Genomic DNA, 20,342 nt, shown 5'->3' with positions numbered 1-20,342 from the left:
GGCATAATTACAAACATTGGCCGGGACGAGTGGAGAGAGCGCAGAGGAATGCTATTTAACAACTATTGGACATTTTCTACATCAGGTACTATGCTAGGGGCTTTACATGTGTTAATCTATACATTCAACTATTATTGTTCTGTATTATTTATAGGTATTCCTGTTAATCTCTTTCTTTTAAATAACAAACTTTACTGTTTGTTATATAGTATTATTAATCAGCTTATTTGTTCGAAAGGAATGATTTAGGGCAAAAATTACTAGTGTAGAATGTCAGTGACATGAGAATGGAAGTCTTAAAAAAATTAAAGATTTAGGAGTTTTTTTTTTATTTTTAACAAGTTTACCATGAAGATATATAGGTATATAACTATATATAGGAAGGAAAAAGAAAGGGAGGAAGGGAGAGAGACAAGTTCAGAAAAAGAAGATCTTTATACTGTTAGAACTAGAAAGTTCCTAAGAGATGAATAGTTAGATTTTAGGAGAAACATTAGGGCATAAAGGCTAGTATTTTGAATCATTTGGGGCAGTTCTAGAGTATTATTGCAATAACTTTCATCAACTCCTGTTTCTATATAAGTGGTGACCAAATTTTGCGGAAGATTAGGAATCATGAGCAATATTAGAGAGATGCGAGATAATCTTAAGCAAGACTCATATTTCTGTACATTGCTGGTAAAGTTACACGTGGCCTTTATTATATGATATTCTGATTGGACGATTCACTAGTTACAAACGAATTTTATTCTGAGGCTGCAAATACTCATTGACCACATATGGTGTGCAGGTCACTATACATATTCCCAAAGGAGCATCAAGTCGAAGGCCCTGAAAATGCATTTTCTCTAAAATGCTTCAGATTAAGCTTGAAGGTAGTTATTTCAGTATTAGTTAATGTATGCTCTTTAGACTTTTTTTTTTGTGGGATTCTCTAATATAATACATAGCAACAGATAAGACAGTAAATCCAAGTCAGGATAAGTGAGTAAGAAATGTTTTCTGTCTCTCACATTAATAGAACCACAGCTGCCAAGCACAATCAGGTGTGGCAGCTGGAAAAAACAAAAACAAACAACAAAAACTGAATATCTCAATTCCGGCCCAATAGCATACCTATTTTGTCTAAAATGTTGTTAGATGCTGTCCAGTTGGTTCTGACTCATAGTGATTCTATGTACAACAGAACTAAACACTGCCAGGTCCTGCACCATCCTTACAATCATTGTTATGCTTGAGCCGGTCATTGCAGACACTGTGTCAGTCCATCTTGTTAAGTAAGGGTTTTCCTCTTTTTCACTGACTGTCTACTAAACACGATGTCCTTCTCCAGACTGGTCCCTTCTGATAACATGTCCAAAGTATGTGAGACTGAAGTCTTGCCATCCTCGCTTCTAAGGAGCATTCTGGCTGTACCTCTTCCAGGACAGATTTGTTTGTTCTTTTGGCAGTCCATGGTATATTCAATATTCTTCACCAACACCATAATTCAAAGTCATCAATTCTTTAGTCTTCCTTATCCATTGTCCAGCTTTCACATGCATATGAGACAACTGAAAACACTACTGCTTAGGTCAGGCATACCTTAGTCCTTAAAGAGAAAATACGACCCATTCTAGGTATATGATATTCTGGTATTGTTTGACTATTGTAGAGCAGATTGTTATATACTGCCCATTATATATAACAGAATAATTAATATGGTAATATGTGTGTAAGCCAGAAATTCCTCTAAGGGAAGGCTGCAAAAGAAAAGGTGTTTATCAAAGTATTCTACATTGTGTATTAGAGTCAATAGAACTAAAATATACAGGATCTTTATCGTTACTTCCCTAATCTCAAATGATGTATTGAGAGCAACAGGGTATATCTGTAAACAGCAAAATATAATTCAGTAAGAATAAAGTTCCACAGTCAGGATCCTCAAATCTACAAATGACATCCCAAACGGAGTGGCTATATAGAAAACTCCTGAAAAGTCTGACCAAACATTGTCAACGCATAGCAGTTAGATGAGAAGTCCTTTAAGTTTTCCTTTGCCGTAATGCATTCCATTACCTTTTCAATGATATTTCCCACAATGTCTGCAAGTTTAGTTGAGCTTAAATATACTATATGTAGGCATATAATTCATGACGCGAAAATGTAGAGCAGAAGTTCACAAATTGTGGAGAGAAGAGAATATCACTTGGCATTTGGGTGAAATGTTTTCCCTCAGTGTACTCTCCAATCCTTTTCCTTGTTTTATTTTAACAACATCCCTGTGATATGGGTAAATGTGGCCTTTCGAATTATTCACATGAGGAAATGAAATATGGAATTTCTATTCAGGCTACCGATCTATCACCTTGGTGTTCTTTCCGAGAGAGCATTTTGCCATTCAGAAGCAGAAGCAGGGTGGATTTCCATAACAGTGGGAAATGGTCCTGAATGGAAGAAATTAGTTTTAAAAATTTTTAAAAGCTGTGGTTTGGCTGTTAAATATGTAGGACCACTGATTATTTGATAACTCTTTAAATACTTAAAATATTATAATCTAATCTCTTGCTTATATTTCGGAGGAATAAAATTTTCTCTTATGTTATTTTTTGTGTACATTCATTGTTGTTGTTAGGGGCTGCCAAGATGGTTCTGACGCATAGCGATCCTGTGTAGAGCAGAATGAACACTGACCAGTCCTGTGCCGTCCTAACAATCACTGCTATGTTTGAGCCCATTGTTGCAGCCACTGTGTCTCTATCTCACTGAGGGTCTTCCTCTACCCTTTTTTTTTTTTTTTTTCACTGACCCTCTACAAACCATAACTTCTCCAGGGACTGGACCCCTCTGATAACATGTCCCAAGTACGTTTGATGAAGTCTCGCCATTCTCCCTTCTAAGGAGCATCCTGGCTGTACTTCTTCCAAGAAAGATTTGTTTGTTCTTCTGGCAGTCCATGGTATATTCAATATTTTTTGCCAACACCATAATTCAAAGTCTTCAAGTCTTTTTTCATTCTTCTTTATTCATTGTTCAGCTTTTGTATCATATGAGGCAACTGAAAATACTGTGGCTTGGGTCAAGAAAACCTTAGTCCTCAAAGTGAGTTCTTTGCTTTTCAGTACTTTAAAGAGGTCTTTTCCAGTGGATTTGCCCAATGCAATGTGTCATTTGATTTCTTGACTGCTGCTTCCATAGGCATTGATTGTGGATCCAAGTAAAATGAAATCCTTGACAACCTCAATATTTTCTTCATTTAGCATGATGTTGCTTATTGGTCCAGTTATGAAGATTTTTGTTTTATGTTGAGGTGTAATCCATACTGAAGACTGTAGCCTTTGATTTTCATCACTAAGTCCTTCAAGTCCTCTTCATTTCAGCAAGCAAGGCTGTATTATCTGTGTATCACAGGTTATTAATGAGTCTTCCTCCAGTCCTGAGGCCCTGTTCTTCATATAGTCCAGCTTCTTGGATTATTTGCTCAGCATACAGACTGAATAAGTATGGTGAAAGAACATAACCCTGACGTACACCTTTCCTGATTTTAAACCATGCAGTATCCCCTTGTTCTGATGACTGCTTCTTGGTCTATGTACAGGTCCCACATGAGCACAAATTCCCATTCTTCACAATATTATCCATAATTTGCTATGATCCACACAAATGCCTTTGCATAGTCAATAAAATACAGGTAAACATCTTTCTGGTATACAGTACTTATATTCAAATACACTCTATACCATGTATGCCAAAGAAAAAAAAAAAACAAAGAGAACCTTAAAAATATGTAAATCGTGATAATCATAATACAAATTCCTTCTCACTCCTATCCTCACTCTCTTTCTCCCAAACACAGTTCTTATCCCTTCCAACACGGAAGTGTATAATGTTTGACAAATAAAATGACTGTATTTCTAGTAGTATCTATGTCCTTCTTAGAAGTGTTACCCAATATGTGACATGACTTCTATGTGGCCATGTCACGTGGATTTGTACTTTCATCTTAAAAGTGACAGACTTTATCAGTTAAGACAGGTACCACATTGTAAAACAGCTCTTTCCTAGGAATTTTTGCTAATGGTCATTTTACTTTTTATTTTCCTAAATGAAAAATAAATGACCTGCACATTAATTTTTTAATATAAGAATATTGGTGAAGTAGTGATGCACCTTATCAATATTTAAGAGACGTGTCATGCTTTTGGTATGGGCACATAAGCTCCTCTAGTTAAGAGCTGGATTAAAATCTCAATTGGCAGCACTTTTTTTTTTTTAATTAAAAATTTTTTTTTTGTTGTGCTTAGGTGAAAGTTTACAGAGCAAATTAGTTCCTCATTAAACAAGTAATAAACATATTGTTTTGTGACATTGGTTGCCAACCCTGCAATGTGTCAACACTCTCTCCTTCTTGATCTTGGGTTCCCCGTTTCCCTTTATCCAGCTTTCCCGTCCCCTCCCTGCCTTCTCATCCTCGCCCCTGAGCTGGTGTGCCCATTTAGGCTCGAATACATGGTTAAATTATGCATGTTACCGTTTGTTTTATAGGCCTGTCTAATCTTTGGCTGAACAGTGAACCTAAGGAGTGGCTCTGGTACTGAGTTAAAAGGATGTCTGGGGGCCATACTCTTGGAATTTCTCCAGTCTCTGTCAGACCAGTAAGTCTGGTCTTCTTTGTGTGTGTGAATTTGAATATTGTTCTACATTGTTCTCCAGCTCTATCCGGGACCCTCTACTGTGATCCCTGTCAGAGTAGTCAGTGGTGATGGCCGGGCACCATCTAGTTGTGCTAGACTCAGTCTGGTGGAGTCTGGTAGTTTTGGTCCACCAGTCCTTTGGACTAATCTTTCCCTTGTGTTTTTGGTTTGCTTCATTCTTCCTTGTTCTAGATCAGGTGAGACCAGTCGGTGTATCTTAGATGGCCACTCACAAGCTTTTAAGACCCCCGCCGCTACTCTCCAAACTAAGACGTAGAACATTTTCTTTATAAACTACTTTATATGCCAATTGAGCTTTCAACTGTCAGTTATTTGAAGTTCTAAAAGTTATCAATATATATACACTGTTAAAAAATATATAACTTCCTTCACTGGTTATTGACTTCATGAATTTCTACCATTTTTTACAATAATCCTGGCAAGTTGAAACTAAACTTAAAAAAAAGATGGTGAACTTTATAATTCAGGCTTGAAACCTTTCAAAATTGCTCCACATAGCAAGATTGTAAGTACTTTAAGGTAAGTACTTATATTTCAGTCACCCCTCCATCATCACCTATTACAATTCTGGATAAATAGTAGATGATCTACAAATATCTGATTAAAAAAAAAAAATGCTCGTATCATCTATCTCTTTCTTTCCTTCATAATTTCATGACTTTTTCTTGGTCCAAAGCATGCTAATGGAAAATTATTTCAATTAAAACACTTAATAATTAAACATTGAGGACACTAGAATTGGCCAATAGGAGCCAGTGATTAATTCTGAAATAATGAAAGGTGTGGAGCAGCATCAGCAACAGTCAGGTATATGCTTGCAAGGAAATGATGAGTGGGAAATTTGTGACACCTGACTTAAAATCAATGCTTCTGAAAGGTGATATAATAGCTTTAAGCTGGAAAAAAAATAAGTATGGGGAAATCAAAGCTGACACAGTGAAACTATGCATAGAAAGAAGTGGGTAGCATAATGACAATGTCAAGCAACTAATGGAGCTAATGAGGCATAATGCGATGGCACTAAAGATCTCATGTCTTCTAAAACAACTAGTTAATTTAGCTAATTTGCTTACTCACCTTTTCTACTTAATCTCTTAGGAAGATGCTGGTGGTCTCTTTATAGTATACTTACACCATTTCTCAGAAAATTTTCAAAATCATACTTAATATTACATTATGTAAATGTTACAGATTAAATCCTTTAACTTATTTAATAAAGTGATAATCTTTGAACTCCAAAAACAAAATCCCTAAGTTGTTTTTTCTAAATGAAAAAGTATGATGGAAAGAGAAATGAAAGTAAAACATACATGCTATTTTCCTCTGGCTCCAAGAGGAAAAAAAAATGATTAAAATGTAATAATTTTCATTTTAATTTCATTAAAATGTAATAAATTTCACTTTGTTAAAACAAGAAAGCTTAGTATCTGTGAGTTCAAAAGACTACACTTGTGCTATACATTCTTTATGTTAAATCATGACTGAGCCCCTGTTTTGGTTGTAAGATGTATCACTAGCTTCCTTCACATTCGTCTGTCTTATGAAGAGTAGAAGATGAGTGTAGAAGGACCTAAAAGAAAATATGAATGGAAGTGATCCAAAAGATGTTCGAATCCTGCCCAGTAAACAGTTTAAATTTGCAGTACAGTTGTTGTTTCCAAGGTAGCAATCAGTACCCTTCTCTGAAAGCTGATTTAACTCGGCTAGATGACTTTTTTTTTTTTTTTTTTTAGATGACAGGTATCTCTTCTGGTGAGTTAAAGGGTCTCAAAGAATAAGAGATGCTTTATCTTGGTTAAACTGATAATTTGTCCTACTTAAGTAAGTCATGCAAATTTTCTTGCAAAGCTCTATAGTCATTAGATCATAATTAGGGCCATAAATATGATAACACCAAACAGATCAGTGAAAACATCATAGTGTCATAAATGTGAGCATGAGACTATCTTTTCCTCTAGGGCCCTGCAGAGAGTTTGCCGAAATCTATTCCAATTCTGAATATAACTTTACATGTGATTATCATCAATTTAACCACTAGGGAGAAGAGGAGGAAACAAAAGCTGGGGGGCATGAGGCCAATTTGTTTAAAAGTCCATGTGAAAACCAACACTTTTAAGGATTTATTAATAGGAAGAATATTTGCAATTCTAAAATAAATTATGCTTATGAATTATCATTAAGTGGGTTTTTCACACAAATTTTCCTATATGAACATTTGTACAAGTAAGCACTTTGCATGTGCTGGGGGCAATTGGTGGCCTGGAAGCACTGAGCAATTAGTCAGAATTCACATAGTAAGTCAAGATACAATGTCAACAAGAAAGCTAAGAGAAGATTCTGCAGAGCACAAAGCCCACGCTCCACCCTTAGTATACAGAAATCTGGTGTGGACAGAATATTTGAACTACTCTAGAGGCCTAAGAGAGAACTGTGAGCTCATGAGAAAACAAACAATTCTGCCTTCTTTTTCTTTTAACAAAAATATGAAAAGTCTAGGCAGCCTACTTACATCACTTATAATACATCTTTCATCCTGCTTACAAATGGTTTGCAAATTGTTTACAAATATGCCCCATCATCCATCAAAATTCACATTAACCGATACCAGTCTTATTCATGCCTGTACATGCTAAGTATTTTCTCCGTTTATTTCTGAGCTCCACCCAACTTATTCATTTTCTTCATCATTCAAGATTTAGGAAAAGCTGATTCATCCCAGTACTACACTGTGTAGATTGACTATAACTAACTTCAAGATTGGGGTAGACATGTCTTCTCTACAGAAGAATACAGAATTGCCTTAGACTCGATGTGTTTTTCCTGGGTGCATGTGCAACATTTAAGCTAACAGAATTGAACGTCTTTGTTGTTTACATTATTACTGAGAATGTGTTTTTTATTGCTCAAACAAGTGTTGTTGAGACCCTCATCTCTCCAATCTCAGCAGAGGACACAGAATGGACTCTTTAGTAATCTATTTACTGCAACCAAATTGTTATCAGTGAGGTGGAAACTTTCTTCAATTCTTAGTTCGAGTCTCTTTTCTAAAATGCAGACTTTTAGCTAAGATAGAAATACTAGAAATTTAGAAGTGTAAGTGACTGTAGAAATCATTCCAATCCCTTCTTTCTACAGATGATAGAAAAAGAGGATTCCAAGAGAAGAGGTTAAATGGTTTCAGATCACAAAGCTGGTGACAAAGCCCAAACTCCAACCAGTCTTTTGAATCCTATACGTACACCCTAGTGAGCTTTTTACTCTGTGTGCCATCTATATGCCTTAACGCTGCAGGAGCAAAGAAAAAGTAAAGAACAAATATACAACCACTTATCCTAAAAGGCAATATAACATAAGCCCAATTTGTGGAAAAAAAAAAAAACAAACAAACAGAAAAAAAGACATATAAAGCAAATATGACATCTATCTACCTATATTTTATCCTTAGAAGATAAGCTTCTAGTGGAAAACCACAGTGGACTCTTAGCGTGTTCTAGTAGGTGAACAGGAAGATACTTACGTGTTAATAGACCAAATGTGCATGATATGCCCAAATGTATTGGGATTTGGATTTAACTCTTTAATAGGTTTTCAGTGGTCTGGCTGCAATTCAAAACATTTAGCGTGATAGATATAGGTATGGGAATTAAAACCATCCAGTCACTGTTAGTTAATAAATATTGTTGGGAACTGCATTTTTCCCCAGCTGTTACCTTTTAAAAAATCAATTTAAATATTTCTTTATTCTCTTCCCCCTTCTTTAATTTATCCAAGACATACATAACCACTACCCTAGCCATTCTCTCTACAGCATATTTAATGTTACTTTGCATTTTACCAATATGTTCACACTTTGTTTCTTGACCTTTTTACTAAGTCAAAAGTGCCGTCAAATATAATAAATATGTTTTTCTACTGCCCAGAAGTCTCCCAGACAAACTCACTTAATTTAATGTCTATCAATTTTAAACTAGCAGAAATGCATGGATATTTCCCAAAAAACAGCTGACAGCAGCATTTCACCTGGCAAACCGATAAGCACCATGGGTGGTAAAGGGTTTTAGTGCAGGTTGATATTTAATTAAACTAGAGTAGGGGGAAATGATATGGTTTCCAGGGCTAATATAATGTAAGAAAGAGGAGCTGCCTTGAAACACTGTAGCCATACACGTAAGAGAACCCAAAGTATAAAGGTGATAGAAATGTTTAGAATTTTTGCAGGAAAAAATAAATGAATAAAAGGAAAATAGGAAGAAAAAAGACAAATGGAAAAGAGACAATATCAAGATATTCTGAAGCTTCTGATTTGAGGAATTTGTCAGCATTTCATTCTACCGCACTCAGGAAAGACAAGTGTTCCTCTTGATCCATCCTTCCCATGTTTCTTTATCACGTCCCTACATTCCCAGGCCACAGATCTGGCCATACTCCTCTCTCACTCTTACGCACTGTCAGCACTGTTGTCTGAAGAAAATGAGAGGCTGAGTCCTGAAAATAGATCCTTCCCATCCACAAATGCCCACCACGCACACCCTCATCTCAAGTTTTCTTTCCTGAAGACTCTTTTCCTAGGATTCATTGCATGTAATAAGAGAGAGTAGACATTGTGTTTTTATTCTAAATTTAGATGTTTCATATTTATTGTGGGAAATTTGGACAATGAAGTGGAGAATACTCCATAGTCTTCTTAAAGATTCAATCAATGGTTACTTTGGTTGCTTCTTCATTGCTATTCAGGACAGAAAATGCTTAACGTACAGAATCTATTTAGTTTAGTAAAACAAAATAAAATTAAGTACATAATTTTGTTTTTATACCCTAATCCCAATTCTGTATTTTTTGTTTGTTTCCTTTTGGGACTTCAACTAGAAAACTCACTGACCCCTCTGTTCTCATTTATACTCTTCTACAAATGTGCTACTTCTTCAGGGAGATTTGCATTTTAACCCTTGTCTCCAATTTTGGAACATAAAGCTTTGTCCCTAAAACATTTCAGTTATGACACCATGTTTATTTATGAAACTGGCTCTTAAAGTAAATTTTCTTCATTAAGTTTAAGATGGAGGAAGTGGTAATGGTGGGTTATCTTAGGCCTTTATCCTCATCCTCATGATCTTCTCTGCACTGGAGACAGAGTTAGAGGGTGCGCCAAGGTCACTGACTAACACCTATTTTCAGGAGGCACACGTGACAGTGAAGCTTGGAGCTTGCCTGAGATTCTTTGAGTCAAAACTCTGAGACATGGAGCTCACAGAGAACAAACAGGGTTTTATCTGTCTCTATATCAGGCTCCAACAGAGTCCAAAAGTAGTTCCAATGGTCAAGTGCTCCACTATTAGCCAAAAGGTTGGCAGTTAGAACCCACCCAGGGGCACCTCACAAGATAGACCTGGAGATCTGCTTCTGAAAGGTCACAGCCTTGAAAATCCTAGAGAGCTGTTCAGCTCTGTCATAAGTTGGAATGGACTAGATGGCAACTAACAGAAACATACTAGGTCCCACCTTTCTTCTCTCCCTGTCATGGTGTCCATCTTCCCTCTCATATTGAAGCAGCTGGGAAAAATCTAGAATATGCCTGTGCCCTTCAAGGGGAGTGAGCCATAGATCATGAGCTGGTACAAAGGAGAGCAAATTTATTTTTCATTTAGATTAATTGAGGAAATATAAAATTGTTTACAGGACACTTAAAAAATTTAACATAAGAATAGCCTCATTTGGTCTTTTGTGAAAGTAGGTATATTCTTTCAACCCCAATTAGCCATTTAATGTCAAAAAATTAAAACCACTTCTTAGTTATTAACATGTTAAGGGTGTAAAAATATAGGGCATTTTTCTAATCGTATCTTGATATTAAGTCTCTATCACTTTTTTTTTTTTTATCACATGGAAAAGTTGGGATGGTAGCAAATCTGAGTCGGGTTGCTCATTAGGACCTAGGATCTTAGATCCTCTTTACGTCATTCGAACTCAGAACAATTGGTGTCAGAGCTTCTACGAAGGGAGAATTCCTTTGGGGATAAGGACAGAAAGCTTCAAAGTGGAGCCGTGAAGAAAATGAGGAACTGAGGGTATGATTTCATCACTTACGTTTAAACATGAGGGCAAATGTCAAGGTGCATGTGTGAGAAAGATGAAGAATACACTAAAATCAGGGGATGTTAGGGCTGGATGGAAACATTAGTGATGATCTAACTTGACCTCCCAGATTGTGCAGGCAAGAAATAGGACCTATTATAACTTCTCAAGGCATTTAGTGGCAAAGGCTTAGAAGTCAGAGTACTTTGGTTTGAATCCTGGCTCTGTACTTTGATAGCTATGGGGTATCAAGTACGTTACTTTACTTCTCTGTACCACAGTTCCCTGATATATCAAAGTAGTATAATAATATTACTATCTCATAAGACCACTGCAAGGAATAAATGAACGTATACAGGCATATAAACTACTCAAATTAATACTTGGCAATTAATGTGCACTCAATAAATGATAAACTTCTTTCCACAATTCTCTACCAACTGGAGGCATTTTAATTTTTCTTATGACATTTAGAGGAATTAAAAAATATATATATATAGATATCTTACATTTACACAACATTCCTGAACAAAATAATATCCCTATAAAGTTTAGAATTAAAATGTAAAAAATATATTCAATTTTATCTCTTGTCTGAAATTTCAGTGGGTCTGTAGCATGAACTTAGACCAGACTTGAAACATTCAGTAACTCAACATGTTGGACAAGCATTTCAAGTCTGGCTAAGCCTGGAGGAATGGAAAAAAGGAAGTGAAATAGCCTCTGTCATTCAGAGATAACACCTCCCCCACCTTGCTCAGAACTCTGGCAGCTCCCTACTTAGCAGGGAGAGGAGGGGGCAGACAAGGAAAGTATAAGACAAATAAAAGTCTTGTAACTCTGCTTTCCTTCCTATAATTTCTCTTACCATGAATGCTTTCCTTTCTGTTTTTAGCTCTCTATCCATCAAGGCCAAGCTCTTCATGATGCTTCAGGTACCCTGCCCAAAAGGCATCTTTTTGTTCCACAAACTTCTGACACCTGTTGTCTCCACCATTTGCCATTCGTTTGGCTATTAATCCCAGTCTGTACTCTGAAAACACTTTCGCTTCTTTAATGTTTTGCTGTTACTTTCTCTGTGTTTAGATTTTGTTTTCCAAGTAGATTGTAAGTAACTTGAAGTTCCTGCAAGATATCTTTTTCCCTTTCAAATTAACTGTTTGACTAAAGAAAGTAAAGGAAAAAGTAATGTTGAAGAGAAAGTAAACACCATAACTCCTAAGAATTCGTCAGAACAACTCAAATGCCAGCTTTGCTCCACAAGCCCCACCCAAGAACTAAGCAGGACTGAAATGGCCAAAGCAAAGTCATAACAGAACTGAGTAAATATTTAGTTTGTCTTGGGCTATTGCAAGAGATTCCTAACTAGTATCTTGCCTCTAGTCTCTCCTGTCCAATCTATTCTCCACATGATGGCTCATATGATCTTTATATATGTTAACCAAAAAAACAAACCAAACGTCTTGCCATCAAGTCGATTCCAACTTATAGCAACCCTATAACACAGAGGAAAACTGCCTCATAGGGTTTCCAAGGCTGTGATCTTTATGGAAGCAGACTTCCACATCTTTCTCCCATGGAGCAGCTGGTGGATCTGAACCTTTGACCTCTCACTTAGCAGCCAAGTGCTTAATCATTGCACAACCAGGACTCCTTTTATACAATGTTAACCAAAACCAAACCAAACCCATTGCCACTGAGTTGATTCTGACCCATAGCGACCCTATAGAACAGAGTAGAACTACCCCATAGGGTTTCCAAGGAGTGGCTATTGGATTTAAACTGCTGACCTCTTGATTAGTAGCCATGCTCTTAACCATTGTGCCATCAGGTCTCCTATATAATGTTAAAAAAAAAAATTTTTAATGTTAGGCACTCAATATTCAGTTGTTGAATTTATTAAGCATATATTTTGTGCAAGGAAAAACAGCTGCCTTGATTCAAATGATTATATTTATGTTGTGCTGTGAGTGAAAAGACACAGTTTTGTCAAAGACTAAGAAACCTAAGTTAGACAACACAATTTGGTACAATATATGTAAGTTGTTCCTAAATTCATAATCGAAGATTGCAAACTGGAGGATGTTTTTTGTTCATTGCTCTGTCAGCAATTATGGCAAAATAATAATTATTTATCTACACTACTCTATATATACTCATAGCAACCCTATAGGACAGAGTAGAACCGCCCCATAGGGTTTCCAAGGAACAGCTGGTGGATTTGAACCAACAGCCTTTTGGTTAGCAGCAAGCTCTTAACCACTATATCGCCAGGAGTCAGAATCTACTCAATGGCAACGGGTTTGGGCTCCATACTCTATATGCAAGGAGCCCTGGTGGCACCGTGGTTAAGCACTTGGCTGCTAACTGAAAGGTTGGTGGTTCAAATCCACCACCTGCTTCATGGGAGAAAGATGTGGCTGTCTGCTTCCATAAAGATTACAGCCTTGGAAACCCTATAAGGCACTTATAATTCTGTCCTGTAGGGTCACTATGAGTCAGAATTGACACGATGGCAATGGGTTTTTACTCTATATACAGAATAGCAGTTGATGATTAATTTTTTTACTGGAACAATACTAATGTTAGAAGCTGTAACTCAAGAAATACTATACATTATATAAATTGATTCATTCATTCTATCAAGAAGGAGATATTCAGTTCCTATTACATTTCACACATTAAAACTGATAAAATACAGCAGAAGTTAAAATAAGAAATACTGGATGTTATGATAACTTTGCTTTTTTTTTTTAATGAGTAAAATCACACCCATATAAACTACTCAGGGTCCTAGCAGGAAACAGATGGCACATTCAAATTAGAAAAACATGAGAAGAGTTTAATGATCCATTCACGAGCTGGGTACAATGAAACTATAAGGACAGGGTAACAGTGCATCAAGGTAAAAGCGGGGCTTTGTTACAACCCTTAGGCCTGAAGAAGCAATGAGCAAGGGGTAGTTACTACAACCTGGACACAGAAAAAATGTTGTGAAGAGGCCACCCCACAGAAGCTGAAAGCTCTGAAATCTTATGGGGATAGAGCTGGAGCAATGCATTCTCCTCCCCTCCTCACTCCCTACTGTGCCTGCCTGGAAGTCAGAGAGTGAGGAGGCTCACTGATGGAGTCCATACACTTCAGCCACTCACATCACAGAGCAGTGTGGCGAAGAGTGGAGCATAGGTCTGAAGGGGCTGAATGAAGTTATTTAGCACACCTTTAAAACTTTATGGAAATCCTGGTGATGTAGTGGTTAAGACCTACGGCTGTTATCCAACAGGTCAGCAGTTCAAATTCACTAGGCGCTCCTTGGAAACTCTATAGGGCAGTTCTACTCTGTCCTATAGGGTTGCTATGAGTTGGAATCGACTCAACGGCAACTTTTTTTTTTTTTTTTGAACTTTATAACGAGCATCTATGCAGTCAGCATGGGTTGCTTAAACAGTACAAACCTGTAATGAGTGTTTTTGAGTGCATTTTTAAAACAGCACAGTAATATTTTACTGAGATTTCTAAGGCAAGGTGTCAAAGGAGCTGTCGACATTGGCACTGTTTATAGACAATGGAAAATTAATGAAGCCAGAAGAAAAAAAGAATCCATTCAAATTTGTTTGGCCCTGTAAGACTTTTACTAATTTCAGTCATATATGTTAAATTTTTTTTTTTAATTTTTATTTAGGTCTAACCACCACGAAGCACAACAATATGTATCATTAAATGTGTCAAATTAACTTTACAATACTAACTTTGAAATGTTAACTTCACGATAGAAACTCAGTTCAAGTTTGGGCAATTTTTGTAGGGTTTGACTCATGTAGAGTGCTCTTTTAATTCAAAGAAAATATTGGCTTGGATGATATTCAGTTCAATCATGTGTTCTCCAGAAACCTAAGAATTGAAGGAAAAAAAAAAAAACCCTGTGGCAGATCCTCTAGTAGTAATATATGACTTAATTTAGTAGGGCTTAGAGCCAAACCAAAGCCCAGCATCGGGTTCTCAACTAATTCCGGCCATGATATAAAGCAGGGAAAAGCTCATAACATCCCCTTTATAGCTCTTAGGTCATAAGACTCAGTATGCAGTGAACTGTTACCGGGAGGATCAGATGGGTGAGGGGTGTGCTATCTTTAGCAAATGTATCCTGATCTAAGGCTTCATTCCATTTTTGCACTTGAACTAATTTTTTGTGTGTGTATGTGTGATTTAGGTGAAAATTTACAGAGAAAATTAGTTCTCATTAAACAATTAATACATATATTGCTCTGTACTATTTGCTGCCAACCCTGCAATGTGTCGACATTCTGCCCTTCTCGACCTCAGGTTCCCTATTTCCATTCATCCAGTTGTCTTGTCCCTTCCTGTCTTCTTGTCTTTCTAATTCTTGATTATAGAGTAAAATGGGAGAGAAGCTGACCTATACGCAAATCACCAATGATTAAGGGTATCATGATGTGTTCACAGTACATATTTTAATTTCCAGAAATGATTCAGAGATCTTATTACTGATTTTATGCCTTCATTCTGTGAATTTATCACAATTTTTTCTTTTGCCTTGATAAATAGTGAATAGATAATAACCCACAGATTCTAGATGCTTTAAAGCCCCAAGTAGAGAAATATATCATAAAGTGTTCTAAAACGGCTCAGTTTAATTATATCAAAAAGCCATAATTCAGTAGTGGGCCTAATACTATAGTTAAAGTAGATTCAAGGTACTGTGTGGCATGTGTTTAAAGGATTAATTTACTTTAAAGAGTTGTTACTTTTGATCCCAGAGGATAGCTGAGTTACTCTGTATCACTCTGGGTAAGAATCTATACTTGGAAAGTTAGAAGCAGGAGCCTATGCTGGAACATGGGCCCTTTTTGTACAGGCCTTACAAAATATCCAGCACTTCGAGGATTCCTTTCTTCCTTGGGGATTCACTTCACAGGGTCTTGGGACACCTTACTGTTACTATTGCTTCATTGCAGTTCTTGACTGGAGACAACAAGTAAGGATGATTGTATTAAGTTCCAATAAGCACCGAGAGAGAGAGAGAGAGAGAGATAGAGACAGACAGAGAAAGAAAACACGCTGATGTGAAGAAAGGCCAATTGTTTCCATTTTCTCTTCTTCCTTGTGTGCTGATGGGTTATCTGACCTTTAGTTAGTTTGCCACTGTGGTTTAGAAGGGATTGCTAAATTAATCAATTAAATGTCAGCAGGAATTAATTGAACATTCCTAGTGAACAAATTATGGAGTTAAGGCATCTTAGGAGTATTTTTTATGGATTAAGAATACCAACTATATAATATTATTGTAATAATGTAATAATTATAAAAAAAATAATTATAGCTACGCTATATTCCCCCACGTGTCTGTCAGTTTGTCATACTGTGGGGGCTTGTGTGTTGTTGTGATGCTGGAAGCTATGCCACTGGTATTCAGATACCAGCACAGTTACCCATGAAGGACAGGTTTCAGCTGAGCTTCTAGACTAAGACAGACTAGGAAGAAGGACCCGACAGTCTACTTCTGAAAACCATTAGCCAGTGAAAGCCTTATGAATAGCAGCGGAACATTGTCTGATCTAGTGCTGGAAGATGAGCCCCCCAGGTTGGAAGGCACTCAAAAGATGACTGGGGAAGAGCTACCTCCTCAAAGTAGAGTTGACCTTAATGACATGGATGGAGTAAAGCTTTCGAGACCTTCATGTGCTGATGTGGCATGACTCAAAATGAGGAGAAACAGCTGCAAACATCCATTAATAATTGGAACCTGGAATGTATGAAGTATGAATCTAGGAAAATTGGAAATCGTCAAAAATGAAATGAAACACATAAACATCGATATCCTAGGCATTAGTGAGCTGAAATGGACTGGTATTGGCCATTTTGAATTGGACAATCATATAGTTCACTATGCCGGGAATGACAACTTGAAGAGGAATGGTGTTGCATTCTTTGTCAAAAAGAACGTTTCAAGATCTATCCTGAAGTACAACGCTGTCAGTGATAGGACAATATTCATATGGCTACAAGGAAGACCAGTTAATACAACTATTATTCAAATTTACACACCAACCACTAGGGCCAAAGATGAAGAAACAGAAGATTTTTATCAGCTGCTACAGTCTGAAATTGATCGAACATGCAATCAAGATGCATTGATAATTACTGGCAACTGGAATGCGAAAGTTGGAAACAAAGAAGAAGGATCAGTAGTTGGAAAATATGGCCTTGGTGATAGAAACAATGCCAGAGATCGAATGATAGAATTTTGCAAGACCAACGACTTCTTCACTGCAAATACCTTCTTTCACCAACATAAACTATGACTATACACATGGACCTCGCCAGATGGAACACACAGAAATCAAATTGACAGCATCTGTGGAAAGAGATGATGGAAAAGCTCAATATCGTCAGTCAGAACAAGGCCAGGGCTGACTGTGGAACTGACCATCAATTGCTCATATGCAAGTTCAAGCTGAAACTGAAGAAAATCAGAGCAAGTCCACGAGGGCCAAAATATGACCTTGAGCATATCCCAACTGAATTTAGAGACCATCTCAAGAATAGATTTGACGCATTGAACACTCGTGATCGAAGACCAGACGAGTTGTGGAATGACATCAAGGACATCATCCGTGAAGAAAGCAAGAGGTCACTGAAAAGACAGGAAAGAAAGAAAAGACCAAGGTAGATGTCAGAGGAGACTCTGAAACTTGCTCTTGAGCATTGAGCAGCTAAAGCAAAAGGAAGAATTCATGAAGTAAAAGAACTGAACAGAAGATTTCAAAGGGCCTCTCGAGAAGACGAAATAAAGTATTATAATGACATGTGCAAAGAGCTGGAGATGGAAAACCAAAAGGGAAGAACACACTCGGCGTTTCTCAAGCTGAAAGAATTGAAGAAAAAATTCAAGCCTCGAGTTGCAATAGTGAAGGATTCCATGGGGAAAATATTAAACAACACAAGAAGTATCAAAAGAAGATGGAAGGAATACACAGTCATTACACCAAAAAGAATTAGTTGATATTCAACCATTTCAAGAGGTGACATATGATCTGGAACTGATGGTACTGAAGGAAGAAGTCCAAGCTGCTCTGAAGACATTGGCGAAAAACAAGGCTCCAGGAATTGATGGAATATCAATCGAGATGTTTCAACAAACAGATGCAAAGCTGAAGGTGCTCACTCGTCTATGCCAAGAAATATGGAAGACAGCTTCCTGGCCAACTAATTGGAAGAGATCCATATTTATGCCTATTCCCAAAAAAGGTGATCCAACTGAATGCCGAAATGATAGAACAATATCATTAATATCACATGCAAGTAAAATTCTGCTGAAACTCATTCAAAATCGGCTCCAGCACTATATAGACAGGGAACTGCCAGAAATTCAGGCTGGTTTCAGGAGAGGACGTGGAACCAGGGATATCATTGCTGATGTCAGATGGATCCTGGCGGAATACAGAGAATACCAGAAGGATGTTTACCTGTGTGTTATTGACCATGCAAAGGCATTCGACTGTGTGGATCATAACAAACTATGGATAACACTGCGGAGAATGGGAATTCCAGAACACTTAATTGTGCTCATGAGGAACCTTTATATAGATCAAGAGGCAGTTGTTTGGACAGAACAAGGGGATACTGATTGGTTTAAAGTCAGGAAAGGTGTGCGTCAGGGTTGTATTCTTTCACCATACCTATTCAATCTGTATGCTGAACAAATAATCCCAGAAGCTGGACTATATGAAGAAGAACGGGGCATCAAGATTGGAGGAAGACTCATTAACAACCTGGGTTATGCAGATGACACAACCTTGCTTGTTGAAAGTGAAGAGGACTTGAAGCACTTACTAATGAAGATCAAAGACCACAGCCTTCAGTATGGATTACACCCAACATAAAGAAAACAAAAATCCTCACAACTGGACCAATGAGCAACATCATGATAAACGGAGAAAAGATTGAAGTTGTCGAGGATTTCATTTTATTTGGATCCACAATCAACAGCCATGGAAGCAGCAGTCAAGAAATCAAAAGACGCATTGCATTGGGCAAATCTGCTGCAAAGGACCTCTTCGAAGTGTTGAAGGGCAAAGATGTCACCGTGAAGACTAAGGTGCACCTGACCCAAGCCATGGTATTTTCAATTGTATCATATGCATGTGAAAGCTGGACAATGAATAAGGAAGACCAGAGAAGAGTTGACACCTTTGAATTGTAGTGTTGGTGAAGAATATTGAATATACCATGGACTGCCAAAAGAATGAAGAAATCTGTCTTAGAAGAAGTACAACCAGAATGGTCCTTAGAAGCAAGGATGGTGAGACTGCGTCTTACATACTTTGGACATGTTGTCAGGAGGGATCAGTCCTGGAGAAGGACATCATGCTTGACAGAGTACAGGGTCAGCGGAAAAGAGGAAGGCCCTCAACGAGGTGGATTGACACAGTGGCTGCAACAATGAACTCAAGCATAACAATGATTGTAAGGCTGGCTCAGGACTCGGCAGTGTTTCGTTCTGTTGTGCATAGGGTCACTATGGGTCAGAACCGACTCGACGGGACCTAACAACAAACAACAATACTCCTTACCTATTTTCTACTGTTGATGCTGTTGTTAGGTGTCATCCAGATGATTCTGACTCATAACAACCCCATGTACAACAGAACAAAACACTGCCCAGTCCTGTGTCATCCTCACAATCCTTGCTATGTTTGAGTCCATTATCACAGCCATGGTATCAATCCATCTCATCCAGGGTCTTTCTCTCTTTCACTGACCCTTTACTTTACAACCATAGTGTCCTTCCCCAGGGACTGGTCCCTCCTGATAACATTTCCAAAGTACACGAGGTGACATCTTGCCACCCTCACTTCTAAGGAGCATTCTGGTTGTACCGCTCCAAGACAGATTTGTTCATTCTTCCCGCAGTCTATGCTGTATTCAATATTCTTTCCAACACCATAATTCAAATGCCTTAATTCTTCTTTGGTCTTCTTTATCCATTGTCCAGCTTTCACATGCATAGGAAGCTACTGAAAATACCATGGCTTGAGTCAAGTGTACCGTAGTCCTCAAGGAGACATCTTTGATTTTTAACAATTTATAGATCTGTCAAGGATTTTATTTCACTTGGATCCAAAATCAATGGCCATGGAAGCAGCAGCCAAGAAATCAGACAACCTATTGCACTGGGCAAATCTTCTGCAAAAGACCTCTATTTTTTACTACATACTTAAACTCATCAGACTACTTAATTCTTTAAACAATCATGTTAGGTAAACAGTATACCCACTATAATAGGTTAAACAACATGATTAATGGAAGCGAAGTAATTCACCCATGGTCACATATAGATGAGAAGCTTGAATTTGAGACCAAGTCTGTCTAGTTCTAAAGCTCATCTCCTTTCCACTATTCTGTAATGCTTTGCAATGCCTTTCAGCCTTCCAATTTTGTTGTTTTCTTCTCCATGGAGATTTCTTCTATTACCTTGTTCACATAAACCCACAACTTATCCCTGCCTCTTCTCCCGCCCTATTTCCCTTCTCAAACATATGACTCACAGTAATC

The 20,342-nt window shown here is 37.5% G+C and overlaps 1 protein-coding gene across 22 annotated transcripts in view; it reads right to left on the bottom strand.

The window, feature by feature from the left end:
- Window positions 1-20,342, bottom strand: part of IKZF2 (IKAROS family zinc finger 2) — a 305,347-nt gene that overhangs the window by 61,660 nt on the left and 223,345 nt on the right. The gene's annotated exons all lie outside the window — the stretch shown is intronic.

Source organism: Loxodonta africana, chromosome 6 (genome assembly GCF_030014295.1).
Source record: "Loxodonta africana isolate mLoxAfr1 chromosome 6, mLoxAfr1.hap2, whole genome shotgun sequence".
Taxonomy (NCBI): Eukaryota; Metazoa; Chordata; class Mammalia; order Proboscidea; family Elephantidae; genus Loxodonta; species Loxodonta africana.
The sequence above is the reverse complement of the archived record's forward strand: the minus strand, read 5'-3'. Positions and strand labels throughout refer to the sequence as shown.